Below are 2,500 nucleotides of genomic sequence, written 5' to 3'. Positions count from 1 at the left end.
CTATTAATCATTACCTCGGAGTTCTGAAAACCAACAAAATAGAACCGAGATCATATTCTATTATTCCATGCACGAAATATTCAAGCAGCATTTTGAGCCCGCTTTGAGCACTCTAATTTGTTCAAAGTAAAATTGTCGGCCCATCTCGACACTCACTGAAGAGCACCGCGATAGGATTTTGATATTGAACCGACGTTTGACCGTCGGCTCACCGACGATATGCTCCGCAAACGTGTCAGTATCACCGCGGATGCGGTGCACCGACAGCGCGGCGCACAAATGCAACTACGAGCTTTTTAACCGCAACAATTTTAGTATACGCTATTGGAGCTGGAATTACCGCGGCTGCTGGCACCAGACTTGCCCTCCAATTGTTCCTCGTTAAAATATTTAAAGTGTACTCATTCCGATTACGAGGCCTCGTAAGAGTCCCGTATCGTTATTTTTCGTCACTACCTCCCCGTGCCGGGAGTGGGTAATTTGCGCGCCTGCTGCCTTCCTTGGATGTGGTAGCCGTTTCTCAGGCTCCCTCTCCGGAATCGAACCCTGATTCCCCGTTACCCGTGACAACCATGGTAGTCGCAGAAACTACCATCGAAAGTTGATAAGGCAGACATTTGAAAGATGCGTCGCCGGTGCTGGACCGTGCGATCGGCAAAAGTTATCCAGATTCATCAAAATTAACGACTTCGAACGCGAGGCCCTCCGTCGATTGGTTTTGATCTAATAAAAGCACTCGTCCCATCACTGGTCAGAGTTCTGATTGCATGTATTAGCTCTAGAATTACCACAGTTATCCAAGTAACTGAGTAAGATCTAAGGAACCAAAACTGATATATTGAGCCATTCGCGGTATCGCCCTAATACGGCTTGCACTGAGACATGCATGGCTTAATCTTTGAGACAAGCATATAACTACTGGCAGGATCAACCAGGGAGCTTACACATATTATACATATGATAGCTCTCTCGTTAAAGAATATTAACGAAGAGTGTGTTTGGTGTCTATAGCCCAATTCGACGTTTGACCGACCGAACTGGGCTTGACTACTGTGTACACTGTTCGCAGTTACAACGTGTGTCGTGAGGCGAGTCTTTGCAACACTCTATAAATTAATATAGAATGCTAAAAAACACACCCACATAGCGCTCACAGAGGCGCCCACACTGAACGTTCGCATAGACATAACATTCATTCATCACATTTTATAATAATAAAATCTAACAAATTTCGTATCATGAACGATATGTCAGCCCGGTGTTGGAAAAACCACCCTACCTCTCACGATTTGTCGACACCATCACTACAGAGACATACATAGTTGAAATGTTTGCGTGTTGTGAGTGTGTGCTATAGAATACATAAAAATATACACATATTCGATACGCTGATGTAAACGCTAAAAAGCCATCATCGCCCTTATGTAAGGTTAATGTGGCGGGAAGCGTTACAACGAAGCGTATTAAAAAGTGGCCAGTCGAAGCGCGTATGCAAGCACAGATGACTGCACATAGCGCGGACACATTGCCCGAGTGAGACAGATCTTTATTACGAATTCGATCATACAACCCATCCGTAGATCTACAAAGTTTAACAAGCGTCCAATGAGCCACACTAACTAAGTCCCGTCAATCTCATTGAACATCCGAAACCTCAGACGCCAACAGAGTGTACATACAGAGTGAAAAAGTTAAAGTTTCATCAACTCTTTCACCACTTTGCTTTAAAACACAACTTATAAACGCACCGATCCGTCGTACGCAGAGTGTGCGCGCGCGCATCATGTTTATAATACATTTGAGCGTGCGCGCGCGCTCTGCGCACGGCGGTCGCTGTGTTACTGATCTCGCTCGGCCGGTCGCCGCCGACGTTGCGTTTGTCTGTACACTCTCTCGGTTCTCGAGTGGAAGCCGCGAATGGAAAAGAAACATTTTTAACGCTATGCTCGTACGCTGCTGCGCACGCGCAGCTTTAAACGCTAAGTGTAAAAAAAAAAAAAAAAAAAAAAAAAAAAAAAAAAAAAAAAAAAAAAATTCAAAGTGACACACCCCCTATATGTATAACCAGATAATTAATAATTTAAAAAAATATATTAAACTTTAAAAAGTTAGGTTAGATTAGGTTAGGTTAGGTTAGGTTAGGTTAGATTAGATAATCCTTTTTTTTTTTTAATTAAAAAGATGATACAGAAAAAAAATAATTGATTGCGATTAAAGTGTTAAAAGCGACACCCCATAAATCACGAAATAGGAAAATTACAAATATTTATAACACATAAATACAATAAAATAATTAATTAAAAAAAAAAAAAACTTTCGTATTAATAACAAAAAAATATTAAATGATTTTTGTTAATTCGAAATCATTATTATTACAATTCGAAATCACGACATTTTTAATAAAGAAATTAAGATTTTTAGTTGTATTTGATACATTTTTTCCTATTTCGTGATTTGTTGGAAAAACAAACAAAAAAACTAATTGAGTTGACTGTGGTAT

General features: G+C 40.4%; 1 non-coding gene across 1 annotated transcript in view; it reads right to left on the bottom strand.

Annotated features, from left to right (window-relative positions):
* The window catches only part of LOC135087556 (small subunit ribosomal RNA), a 1,903-nt gene extending 965 nt beyond the window's left edge, over positions 1-938 (bottom strand). Inside the window, exon 1 of the ribosomal RNA XR_010260866.1 lies at positions 1-938. This exon is cut by the window's left edge and continues 965 nt beyond it. This is a non-coding gene — a ribosomal RNA (small subunit ribosomal RNA).
* Positions 939-2,500: the final 1,562 nt, after the last annotated feature.

Source organism: Ostrinia nubilalis, unplaced genomic scaffold (assembly GCF_963855985.1).
Source record: "Ostrinia nubilalis unplaced genomic scaffold, ilOstNubi1.1 SCAFFOLD_41, whole genome shotgun sequence".
Taxonomy (NCBI): domain Eukaryota; kingdom Metazoa; phylum Arthropoda; class Insecta; order Lepidoptera; family Crambidae; genus Ostrinia; species Ostrinia nubilalis.
This window is presented reverse-complemented; position numbering and strand designations above follow the sequence as displayed.